Source organism: Oryzias latipes, chromosome 16 (assembly GCF_053564925.1).
Source record: "Oryzias latipes strain Hd-rR chromosome 16, Olatipes_Hd-rR_3.1".
NCBI classification, from domain to species: Eukaryota; Metazoa; Chordata; class Actinopteri; order Beloniformes; family Adrianichthyidae; genus Oryzias; species Oryzias latipes.
In genome coordinates, this window is record NC_136252.1 from 308,558 (window position 1) to 321,989 (window position 13,432).

The following is a 13,432-nucleotide window of genomic DNA, read 5'->3' on the forward strand; positions in this document are numbered from 1 at the left end:
TGTTGTCAGTTGAAACTTCAAACCAGTAATAGTTAGAGCCGAAAACACTTTTTTGACACTTTTGGCACTTTTGACTGACAAAACGTTTTTTTTTAGAAACAAATGCACCCAAAAGTTGAAGTTCTCATTTGCAGTTCAAGAAAGTGTTATTTTATGCAACGTTGTAAGTTTAAAATTCAAAACAGTCATAGAGCCGAAAACGCTTTTTTGACATTTTTGGCACTTTTGACTGACAAAATGATTTTTTAGCAAAAAACGCACCCAAAAGTTGAAGGTCTCATTTGATGTTCAAGAAAGTGTTATTTTATGCCACATTGTAAGTTTAAAATTCAAAACAGTCATAGAGCCGAAAACTCTTTTTTGAGACTTTTGGCACTTTTGACTGACAAAATGATTTTTTTTAGCAACAAATGCACCCAAAAGTTGAAGTTCTCATTTGATGTTCAAGAAAGTTTTATTTTTTCTCATGTTGTCAGTTGAAACTTCAAACCAGTAATAGTTAGAGCCGAAAACACTTTTTTGACACTTTTGGCACTTTTGACTGACAAAATGATTTTTTTTAGAAACAAATGCACCCAAAAGTTGAAGTTCTCATTTGATATTCAAGAAAGTTTTATTTTTTCTCATGTTGTCAGTTGAAACTTCAAACCAGTAATAGTTAGAGCCGAAAACACTTTTTTGACACTTTTGGCACTTTTGACTGACAAAATGTTTTTTTTTAGAAACAAATGCACCCAAAAGTTGAAGTTCTCATTTGCAGTTCAAGAAAGTGTTATTTTATGCAACGTTGTAAGTTTAAAATTCAAAACAGTCATAGAGCCGAAAACGCTTTTTTGACATTTTTGGCACTTTTGACTGACAAAATGATTTTTTAGCAAAAAACGCACCCAAAAGTTGAGGTTCTCATTTGATGTTCAAGAAAGTGTTATTTTATGCCACATTGTAAGTTTAAAATTCAAAACAGTCATAGAGCCGAAAACTCTTTTTTGAGACTTTTGGCACTTTTGACTGACAAAATGATTTTTTTTAGCAACAAATGCACCCAAAAGTTGAAGTTCTCATTTGATGTTCAAGAAAGTTTTATTTTTTCTCATGTTGTCAGTTGAAACTTCAAACCAGTAATAGTTAGAGCCGAAAACACTTTTTTGACACTTTTGGCACTTTTGACTGACAAAATGATTTTTTTTAGAAACAAATGCACCCAAAAGTTGAAGTTCTCATTTGATGTTCAAGAAAGTTTTATTTTTTCTCATGTTGTCAGTTGAAACTTCAAACCAGTAATAGTTAGAGCCGAAAACACTTTTTTGACACTTTTGGCACTTTTGACTGACAAAATGATTTTTTTTAGAAACAAATGCACCCAAAAGTCAAAGTTCTCATTTGCAGTTCAAGAAAAAATTATTTTATGCAACGTTGTAAGTTTAAAATTCAAAACAGTCATAGAGCCGAAAACGCTTTTTTCGACATTTTTGGCACTTTTGACTGACAAAATGATTTTTTAGCAAAAAACGCACCCAAAAGTCAAAGTTCTCATTTGCAGTTCAAGAAAGTGTTATTTTATGCAACGTTGTAAGTTTAAAATTCAAAACAGTCATAGAGCCGAAAACGCTTTTTTGACATTTTTGGCACTTTTGACTGACAAAATGATTTTTTAGCAAAAAACGCACCCAAAAGTTGAAGTTCTCATTTGATGTTCAAGAAATTGTTATTTTATGCCACATTGTAAGTTTAAAATTCAAAACAATCATAGAGCCGAAAACGCTTTTTTGACACTTTTGGCACTTTTGACTGACAAAATGATTTTTTTTAGAAACAAATGCACCCAAAAGTTGAAGTTCTCATTTGATATTCAAGAAAGTTTTATTTTTTCTCATGTTGTCAGTTGAAACTTCAAACCAGTAATAGTTAGAGCCGAAAACACTTTTTTGACACTTTTGGCACTTTTGACTGACAAAATGTTTTTTTTTAGAAACAAATGCACCCAAAAGTTGAAGTTCTCATTTGCAGTTCAAGAAAGTGTTATTTTATGCAACGTTGTAAGTTTAAAATTCAAAACAGTCATAGAGCCGAAAACGCTTTTTTGACATTTTTGGCACTTTTGACTGACAAAATGATTTTTTAGCAAAAAACGCACCCAAAAGTTGAGGTTCTCATTTGATGTTCAAGAAAGTGTTATTTTATGCCACATTGTAAGTTTAAAATTCAAAACAGTCATAGAGCCGAAAACGCTTTTTTGAGACTTTTGGCACTTTTGACTGACAAAATGATTTTTTTTAGCAACAAATGCACCCAAAAGTTAAAGTTCTCATTTGATGTTCAAGAAAGTTTTATTTTTTCTCATGTTGTCAGTTGAAACTTCAAACCAGTAATAGTTAGAGCCGAAAACACTTTTTTGACACTTTTGGCACTTTTGACTGACAAAATGATTTTTTTTAGAAACAAATGCACCCAAAAGTTGAAGTTCTCATTTGATGTTCAAGAAAGTTTTATTTTTTCTCATGTTGTCAGTTGAAACTTCAAACCAGTAAAAGTTAGAGCCGAAAACACTTTTTTGACACTTTTGGCACTTTTGACTGACAAAATGATTTTTTTTAGAAACAAATGCACCCAAAAGTTGAAGTTCTCATTTGATGTTCAAGAAAGTTTTATTTTTTCTCATGTCGTCAGTTGAAACTTCAAACCAGTAATAGTTAGAGCCGAAAACACTTTTTTGACACTTTTGACTGACAAAATGATTTTTTTTAGAAACAAATGCACCCAAAAGTTGAAGTTCTCATTTGCAGTTCAAGAAAGTGTTATTTTTTGCAACGTTGTAAGTTTAAAATTCAAAACAATCATAGAGCCGAAAACGCTTTTTTGACATTTTTGGCACTTTTACTGACAAAATGATTTTTAGCAAAAAACGCACCCAAAAGTTGAAGTTCTCATTTGATGTTCAAGAAATTGTTATTTTATGCCACATTGTAAGTTTAAAATTCAAATCAGTCATAGAGCCAAAAACGCTTTTTTGACACTTTTGACTGACAAAATGATTTTGTTTAGAAACAAATGCACCCAAAAGTTGAAGTTCTCATTTGCAGTTCAAGAAAGTGTTATTTTAGGCAACGTTGTAAGTTTAAAATTCAAAACAGTCATAGAGCCGAAAACGCTTTTTTGACATTTTTGGCACTTTAGACTGACAAAATGATTTTTTTTAGCAACAAATGCACCCAAAAGTTTAAGTTCTCATTTGATGTTCAAGAAAGTTTTATATTTTCTCATGTTGTCAGTTGAAACTTCAAACCAGTAATAGTTAGAGCCGAAAACACTTTTTTGACACTTTTGGCACTTTTGACTGACAAAATGATTTTTTTTAGAAACAAATGCACCCAAAAGTTGAAGTTCTCATTTGATGTTCAAGAAAGTTTTATTTTTTCTCATGTCGTCAGTTGAAACTTCAAACCAGTAATAGTTAGAGCCGAAACACTTTTTTGACACTTTTGACTGACAAAATGATTTTTTTTAGAAACAAATGCACCCAAAAGTTGAAGTTCTCATTTGCAGTTCAAGAAAGTGTTATTTTTTGCAACGTTGTAAGTTTAAAATTCAAAACAATCATAGAGCCGAAAACGCTTTTTTGACATTTTTGGCACTTTTACTGACAAAATGATTTTTAGCAAAAAACGCACCCAAAAGTTGAAGTTCTCATTTGATGTTCAAGAAATTGTTATTTTATGCCACATTGTAAGTTTAAAATTCAAATCAGTCATAGAGCCAAAAACGCTTTTTTGACACTTTTGACTGACAAAATGATTTTGTTTAGAAACAAATGCACCCAAAAGTTGAAGTTCTCATTTGCAGTTCAAGAAAGTGTTATTTTAGGCAACGTTGTAAGTTTAAAATTCAAAACAGTCATAGAGCCGAAAACGCTTTTTTGACATTTTTGGCACTTTAGACTGACAAAATGATTTTTTTTAGCAACAAATGCACCCAAAAGTTTAAGTTCTCATTTGATGTTCAAGAAAGTTTTATATTTTCTCATGTTGTCAGTTGAAACTTCAAACCAGTAATAGTTAGAGCCGAAAACACTTTTTTGACACTTTTGGCACTTTTGACTGACAAAATGATTTTTTTTTTAAACAAATGCACCCAAAAGTTGAAGTTCTCATTTGCAGTTCAAGAAAGTGTTATTTTATGCAACGTTGTAAGTTTAAAATTCAAAACAGTCATAGAGCCGAAAACGCTTTTTTGACATTTTTGGCACTTTTGACATAAAAAATAATTTTTTAGCAAAAAACGCACCCAAAAGTTGAAGTTCTCATTTGATGTTCAAGAAAGTGTTATTTTATGCCACATTGTAAGTTTAAAATTCAAAACAGTCATAGAGCCGAAAACGCTTTTTTGACACTTTTGGTACTTTTGACTGACAAAATGATTTTCTATTAGCAACAAATGCACCCAAAAGTTGAAGTTCTCATTTGATGTTCAAGAAATTGTTATTTTTTCTCATGTTGTCAGTTGAAACTTCAAACCAGTAATAGTTAGAGCCGAAAACACTTTTTTGACACTTTTGGCACTTTTGACTGACAAAATGATTTTTTTTAGAAACAAATGCACCCAAAAGTCAAAGTTCTCATTTGCAGTTCAAGAAAGTGTTATTTTATGCAACGTTGTAAGTTTAAAATTCAAAACAGTCATAGAGCCGAAAATGCTTTTTTGACATTTTTGGCACTTTTGACTGACAAAATGATTTTTTAGCAAAAAACGCACCCAAAAGTCAAAGTTCTCATTTGCAGTTCAAGAAAGTGTTATTTTATGCAACGTTGTAAGTTTAAAATTCAAAACAGTCATAGAGCCGAAAACGCTTTTTTGACATTTTTGGCACTTTTGACTGACAAAATGATTTTTTAGCAAAAAACGCACCCAAAAGTTGAAGTTCTCATTTGATGTTCAAGAAATTGTTATTTTATGCCACATTGTAAGTTTAAAATTCAAAACAGTCATAGAGCCGAAAACGCTTTTTTGACACTTTTGGTACTTTTGACTGACAAAATGATTTTTTTTAGCAACAAATGCACCCAAAAGTTGAAGTTCTCATTTGATGTTCAAGAAAGTTTTATTTTTTCTCATGTTGTCAGTTGAAACTTCAAACCAGTAATAGTTAGAGCCGAAAACACTTTTTTGACACTTTTGGCACTTTTGACTGACAAAATGTTTTTTTTTAGAAACAAATGCACCCAAAAGTTGAAGTTCTCATTTGCAGTTCAAGAAAGTGTTATTTTATGCAACGTTGTAAGTTTAAAATTCAAAACAGTCATAGAGCCGAAAACGCTTTTTTGACATTTTTGGCACTTTTGACTGACAAAATGATTTTTTAGCAAAAAACGCACCCAAAAGTTGAAGGTCTCATTTGATGTTCAAGAAAGTGTTATTTTATGCCACATTGTAAGTTTAAAATTCAAAACAGTCATAGAGCCGAAAACTCTTTTTTGAGACTTTTGGCACTTTTGACTGACAAAATGATTTTTTTTAGCAACAAATGCACCCAAAAGTTGAAGTTCTCATTTGATGTTCAAGAAAGTTTTATTTTTTCTCATGTTGTCAGTTGAAACTTCAAACCAGTAATAGTTAGAGCCGAAAACACTTTTTTGACACTTTTGGCACTTTTGACTGACAAAATGATTTTTTTTAGAAACAAATGCACCCAAAAGTTGAAGTTCTCATTTGATATTCAAGAAAGTTTTATTTTTTCTCATGTTGTCAGTTGAAACTTCAAACCAGTAATAGTTAGAGCCGAAAACACTTTTTTGACACTTTTGGCACTTTTGACTGACAAAATGTTTTTTTTTAGAAACAAATGCACCCAAAAGTTGAAGTTCTCATTTGCAGTTCAAGAAAGTGTTATTTTATGCAACGTTGTAAGTTTAAAATTCAAAACAGTCATAGAGCCGAAAACGCTTTTTTGACATTTTTGGCACTTTTGACTGACAAAATGATTTTTTAGCAAAAAACGCACCCAAAAGTTGAGGTTCTCATTTGATGTTCAAGAAAGTGTTATTTTATGCCACATTGTAAGTTTAAAATTCAAAACAGTCATAGAGCCGAAAACTCTTTTTTGAGACTTTTGGCACTTTTGACTGACAAAATGATTTTTTTTAGCAACAAATGCACCCAAAAGTTGAAGTTCTCATTTGATGTTCAAGAAAGTTTTATTTTTTCTCATGTTGTCAGTTGAAACTTCAAACCAGTAATAGTTAGAGCCGAAAACACTTTTTTGACACTTTTGGCACTTTTGACTGACAAAATGATTTTTTTTAGAAACAAATGCACCCAAAAGTTGAAGTTCTCATTTGATGTTCAAGAAAGTTTTATTTTTTCTCATGTTGTCAGTTGAAACTTCAAACCAGTAATAGTTAGAGCCGAAAACACTTTTTTGACACTTTTGGCACTTTTGACTGACAAAATGATTTTTTTTAGAAACAAATGCACCCAAAAGTCAAAGTTCTCATTTGCAGTTCAAGAAAAAATTATTTTATGCAACGTTGTAAGTTTAAAATTCAAAACAGTCATAGAGCCGAAAACGCTTTTTTCGACATTTTTGGCACTTTTGACTGACAAAATGATTTTTTAGCAAAAAACGCACCCAAAAGTCAAAGTTCTCATTTGCAGTTCAAGAAAGTGTTATTTTATGCAACGTTGTAAGTTTAAAATTCAAAACAGTCATAGAGCCGAAAACGCTTTTTTGACATTTTTGGCACTTTTGACTGACAAAATGATTTTTTAGCAAAAAACGCACCCAAAAGTTGAAGTTCTCATTTGATGTTCAAGAAATTGTTATTTTATGCCACATTGTAAGTTTAAAATTCAAAACAATCATAGAGCCGAAAACGCTTTTTTGACACTTTTGGCACTTTTGACTGACAAAATGATTTTTTTTAGAAACAAATGCACCCAAAAGTTGAAGTTCTCATTTGATATTCAAGAAAGTTTTATTTTTTCTCATGTTGTCAGTTGAAACTTCAAACCAGTAATAGTTAGAGCCGAAAACACTTTTTTGACACTTTTGGCACTTTTGACTGACAAAATGTTTTTTTTTAGAAACAAATGCACCCAAAAGTTGAAGTTCTCATTTGCAGTTCAAGAAAGTGTTATTTTATGCAACGTTGTAAGTTTAAAATTCAAAACAGTCATAGAGCCGAAAACGCTTTTTTGACATTTTTGGCACTTTTGACTGACAAAATGATTTTTTAGCAAAAAACGCACCCAAAAGTTGAGGTTCTCATTTGATGTTCAAGAAAGTGTTATTTTATGCCACATTGTAAGTTTAAAATTCAAAACAGTCATAGAGCCGAAAACGCTTTTTTGAGACTTTTGGCACTTTTGACTGACAAAATGATTTTTTTTAGCAACAAATGCACCCAAAAGTTAAAGTTCTCATTTGATGTTCAAGAAAGTTTTATTTTTTCTCATGTTGTCAGTTGAAACTTCAAACCAGTAATAGTTAGAGCCGAAAACACTTTTTTGACACTTTTGGCACTTTTGACTGACAAAATGATTTTTTTTAGAAACAAATGCACCCAAAAGTTGAAGTTCTCATTTGATGTTCAAGAAAGTTTTATTTTTTCTCATGTTGTCAGTTGAAACTTCAAACCAGTAAAAGTTAGAGCCGAAAACACTTTTTTGACACTTTTGGCACTTTTGACTGACAAAATGATTTTTTTTAGAAACAAATGCACCCAAAAGTTGAAGTTCTCATTTGATGTTCAAGAAAGTTTTATTTTTTCTCATGTCGTCAGTTGAAACTTCAAACCAGTAATAGTTAGAGCCGAAAACACTTTTTTGACACTTTTGACTGACAAAATGATTTTTTTTAGAAACAAATGCACCCAAAAGTTGAAGTTCTCATTTGCAGTTCAAGAAAGTGTTATTTTTTGCAACGTTGTAAGTTTAAAATTCAAAACAATCATAGAGCCGAAAACGCTTTTTTGACATTTTTGGCACTTTTACTGACAAAATGATTTTTAGCAAAAAACGCACCCAAAAGTTGAAGTTCTCATTTGATGTTCAAGAAATTGTTATTTTATGCCACATTGTAAGTTTAAAATTCAAATCAGTCATAGAGCCAAAAACGCTTTTTTGACACTTTTGACTGACAAAATGATTTTGTTTAGAAACAAATGCACCCAAAAGTTGAAGTTCTCATTTGCAGTTCAAGAAAGTGTTATTTTAGGCAACGTTGTAAGTTTAAAATTCAAAACAGTCATAGAGCCGAAAACGCTTTTTTGACATTTTTGGCACTTTAGACTGACAAAATGATTTTTTTTAGCAACAAATGCACCCAAAAGTTTAAGTTCTCATTTGATGTTCAAGAAAGTTTTATATTTTCTCATGTTGTCAGTTGAAACTTCAAACCAGTAATAGTTAGAGCCGAAAACACTTTTTTGACACTTTTGGCACTTTTGACTGACAAAATGATTTTTTTTAGAAACAAATGCACCCAAAAGTTGAAGTTCTCATTTGATGTTCAAGAAAGTTTTATTTTTTCTCATGTCGTCAGTTGAAACTTCAAACCAGTAATAGTTAGAGCCGAAACACTTTTTTGACACTTTTGACTGACAAAATGATTTTTTTTAGAAACAAATGCACCCAAAAGTTGAAGTTCTCATTTGCAGTTCAAGAAAGTGTTATTTTTTGCAACGTTGTAAGTTTAAAATTCAAAACAATCATAGAGCCGAAAACGCTTTTTTGACATTTTTGGCACTTTTACTGACAAAATGATTTTTAGCAAAAAACGCACCCAAAAGTTGAAGTTCTCATTTGATGTTCAAGAAATTGTTATTTTATGCCACATTGTAAGTTTAAAATTCAAATCAGTCATAGAGCCAAAAACGCTTTTTTGACACTTTTGACTGACAAAATGATTTTGTTTAGAAACAAATGCACCCAAAAGTTGAAGTTCTCATTTGCAGTTCAAGAAAGTGTTATTTTAGGCAACGTTGTAAGTTTAAAATTCAAAACAGTCATAGAGCCGAAAACGCTTTTTTGACATTTTTGGCACTTTAGACTGACAAAATGATTTTTTTTAGCAACAAATGCACCCAAAAGTTTAAGTTCTCATTTGATGTTCAAGAAAGTTTTATATTTTCTCATGTTGTCAGTTGAAACTTCAAACCAGTAATAGTTAGAGCCGAAAACACTTTTTTGACACTTTTGGCACTTTTGACTGACAAAATGATTTTTTTTTTAAACAAATGCACCCAAAAGTTGAAGTTCTCATTTGCAGTTCAAGAAAGTGTTATTTTATGCAACGTTGTAAGTTTAAAATTCAAAACAGTCATAGAGCCGAAAACGCTTTTTTGACATTTTTGGCACTTTTGACATAAAAAATAATTTTTTAGCAAAAAACGCACCCAAAAGTTGAAGTTCTCATTTGATGTTCAAGAAAGTGTTATTTTATGCCACATTGTAAGTTTAAAATTCAAAACAGTCATAGAGCCGAAAACGCTTTTTTGACACTTTTGGTACTTTTGACTGACAAAATGATTTTCTATTAGCAACAAATGCACCCAAAAGTTGAAGTTCTCATTTGATGTTCAAGAAATTGTTATTTTTTCTCATGTTGTCAGTTGAAACTTCAAACCAGTAATAGTTAGAGCCGAAAACACTTTTTTGACACTTTTGGCACTTTTGACTGACAAAATGATTTTTTTTAGAAACAAATGCACCCAAAAGTCAAAGTTCTCATTTGCAGTTCAAGAAAGTGTTATTTTATGCAACGTTGTAAGTTTAAAATTCAAAACAGTCATAGAGCCGAAAATGCTTTTTTGACATTTTTGGCACTTTTGACTGACAAAATGATTTTTTAGCAAAAAACGCACCCAAAAGTCAAAGTTCTCATTTGCAGTTCAAGAAAGTGTTATTTTATGCAACGTTGTAAGTTTAAAATTCAAAACAGTCATAGAGCCGAAAACGCTTTTTTGACATTTTTGGCACTTTTGACTGACAAAATGATTTTTTAGCAAAAAACGCACCCAAAAGTTGAAGTTCTCATTTGATGTTCAAGAAATTGTTATTTTATGCCACATTGTAAGTTTAAAATTCAAAACAGTCATAGAGCCGAAAACGCTTTTTTGACACTTTTGGTACTTTTGACTGACAAAATGATTTTTTTTAGCAACAAATGCACCCAAAAGTTGAAGTTCTCATTTGATGTTCAAGAAAGTTTTATTTTTTCTCATGTTGTCAGTTGAAATTTCAAACCAGTAATAGTTAGAGCCGAAAACGCTTTTTTGACACTTTCAGTACTTTTGACTGACAAAATGATTTTTTTTAGCAACAAATGCACCCAAAAGTTGAAGTTCTCATTTGATGTTCAAGAAAGTTTTATTTTTTCTCATGTTGTCAGTTGAAACTTCAAACCAGTAATAGTTAGAGCCGAAAACACTTTTTTGACACTTTTGGCACTTTTGACTGACAAAATGATTTTTTTTAGAAACAAATGCACCCAAAAGTTGAAGTTCTCATTTGCAGTTCAAGAAAGTGTTATTTTATGCAACGTTGTAAGTTTAAAATTCAAAACAGTCATAGAGCCGAAAACGCTTTTTTGACATTTTTGGCACTTTTGACTGACAATATGATTTTTTAGCAAAAAACGCACCCAAAAGTTGAAGTTCTCATTTGATGTTCAAGAAAGTGTTATTTTATGCCACATTGTAAGTTTAAAATTCAAAACAGTCATAGAGCCGAAAACGCTTTTTTGACACTTTTGGCACTTTTGACTGACAAAATGATTTTTTAGCAAAAAACGCACCCAAAAGTTGAAGTTCTCATTTGATGTTCAAGAAATTGTTATTTTATGGCACATTGTAAGTTTAAAATTCAAAACAGTCATAGAGCCAAAAACGCTTTTTTGACTCTTTTGGTACTTTTGACTGACAAAATGATTTTTTTTAGCAAGAAATGCACCCAAAAGTTGAAGTTCTCATTTGATGTTCAAGAAAGTTTTATTTTTTCTCATGTCGTCAGTTGAAACTTCAAACCAGTAATAGTTAGAGCCGAAAACACTTTTTTGACACTTTTGACTGACAAAATGATTTTTTTTTAGAAACAAATGCACCCAAAAGTTGAAGTTCTCATTTGCAGTTCAAGAAAGTGTTATTTTTTGCAACGTTGTAAGTTTAAAATTCAAAACAATCATAGAGCCGAAAACGCTTTTTTGACATTTTTGGCACTTTTACTGACAAAATGATTTTTAGCAAAAAACGCACCCAAAAGTTGAAGTTCTCATTTGATGTTCAAGAAATTGTTATTTTATGCCACATTGTAAGTTTAAAATTCAAATCAGTCATAGAGCCAAAAACGCTTTTTTGACACTTTTGACTGACAAAATGATTTTGTTTAGAAACAAATGCACCCAAAAGTTGAAGTTCTCATTTGCAGTTCAAGAAAGTGTTATTTTATGCAACGTTGTAAGTTTAAAATTCAAAACAGTCATAGAGCCGAAAACGCTTTTTTGACATTTTTGGCACTTTTGACTGACAAAATGATTTTTTTTAGCAACAAATGCACCCAAAAGTTTAAGTTCTCATTTGATGTTCAAGAAAGTTTTATATTTTCTCATGTTGTCAGTTGAAACTTCAAACCAGTAATAGTTAGAGCCGAAAACACTTTTTTGACACTTTTGGCACTTTTGACTGACAAAATGATTTTTTTTTTAAACAAATGCACCCAAAAGTTGAAGTTCTCATTTGCAGTTCAAGAAAGTGTTATTTTATGCAACGTTGTAAGTTTAAAATTCAAAACAGTCATAGAGCCGAAAACGCTTTTTTGACATTTTTGGCACTTTTGACATAAAAAATAATTTTTTAGCAAAAAACGCACCCAAAAGTTGAAGTTCTCATTTGATGTTCAAGAAAGTGTTATTTTATGCCACATTGTAAGTTTAAAATTCAAAACAGTCATAGAGCCGAAAACGCTTTTTTGACACTTTTGGTACTTTTGACTGACAAAATGATTTTCTATTAGCAACAAATGCACCCAAAAGTTGAAGTTCTCATTTGATGTTCAAGAAAGTTTTATTTTTTCTCATGTTGTCAGTTGAAACTTCAAACCAGTAATAGTTAGAGCCGAAAACACTTTTTTGACACTTTTGGCACTTTTGACTGACAAAATGATTTTTTTTAGAAACAAATGCACCCAAAAGTCAAAGTTCTCATTTGCAGTTCAAGAAAGTGTTATTTTATGCAACGTTGTAAGTTTAAAATTCAAAACAGTCATAGAGCCGAAAATGCTTTTTTGACATTTTTGGCACTTTTGACTGACAAAATGATTTTTTAGCAAAAAACGCACCCAAAAGTCAAAGTTCTCATTTGCAGTTCAAGAAAGTGTTATTTTATGCAACGTTGTAAGTTTAAAATTCAAAACAGTCATAGAGCCGAAAACGCTTTTTTGACATTTTTGGCACTTTTGACTGACAAAATGATTTTTTAGCAAAAAACGCACCCAAAAGTTGAAGTTCTCATTTGATGTTCAAGAAATTGTTATTTTATGCCACATTGTAAGTTTAAAATTCAAAACAGTCATAGAGCCGAAAACGCTTTTTTGACACTTTTGGTACTTTTGACTGACAAAATGATTTTTTTTAGCAACAAATGCACCCAAAAGTTGAAGTTCTCATTTGATGTTCAAGAAAGTTTTATTTTTTCTCATGTTGTCAGTTGAAACTTCAAACCAGTAATAGTTAGAGCCGAAAACACTTTTTTGACACTTTTGGCACTTTTGACTGACAAAATGATTTTTTTTAGAAACAAATGCACCCAAAAGTTGAAGTTCTCATTTGATGTTCAAGAAAGTTTTATTTTTTCTCATGTTGTCAGTTGAAACTTCAAACCAGTAATAGTTAGAGCCGAAAACACTTTTTTGACACTTTTGGCACTTTTGACTGACAAAATGATTTTTTAGAAAAAAACGCACCCAAAAGTTGAAGTTCTCATTTGATGTTCAAGAAATTGTTATTTTATGCCACATTGTAAGTTTAAAATTCAAATCAGTCATAGAGCCAAAAACGCTTTTTTGACACTTTTGACTGACAAAATGATTTTGTTTAGAAACAAATGCACCCAAAAGTTGAAGTTCTCATTTGCAGTTCAAGAAAGTGTTATTTTATGCAACGTTGTAAGTTTAAAATTCAAAACAGTCATAGAGCCGAAAACGCTTTTTTGACATTTTTGGCACTTTTGACTGACAAAATGATTTTTTTTAGCAACAAATGCACCCAAAAGTTTAAGTTCTCATTTGATGTTCAAGAAAGTTTTATATTTTCTCATGTTGTCAGTTGAAACTTCAAACCAGTAATAGTTAGAGCCGAAAACACTTTTTTGACACTTTTGGCACTTTTGACTGACAAAATGATTTTTTTTTTTAAACAAATGCACCCAAAAGTTGAAGTTCTCAT